We start from the raw sequence: 236 nt of genomic DNA, 5'->3' as shown, positions 1-236 counted from the left end.
TGACAATTGAACTCCATATCTATTGTCTATGAGAACTATCATGAAAGATAAATATTTTTCCTCTAAATGCATTTTATGGGATATTTCACTATTTTACGGGTCGGCACAGTGCACATCTGTACAGCGGTCATTCACTTACACAATGATACATATGTATGATGGCATATAGAACGAGACACATGAAACACAGGTGTGGAGGTTTGTCCGTAGTTTAACCCAGGAAGATTTATCCAAAG

The sequence above is a fragment of the Penaeus monodon genome, chromosome 20 (genome assembly GCF_015228065.2).
Source record: "Penaeus monodon isolate SGIC_2016 chromosome 20, NSTDA_Pmon_1, whole genome shotgun sequence".
Classification (NCBI taxonomy): Eukaryota; Metazoa; Arthropoda; class Malacostraca; order Decapoda; family Penaeidae; genus Penaeus; species Penaeus monodon.
Note: the sequence above shows the minus strand (reverse complement) of the source record.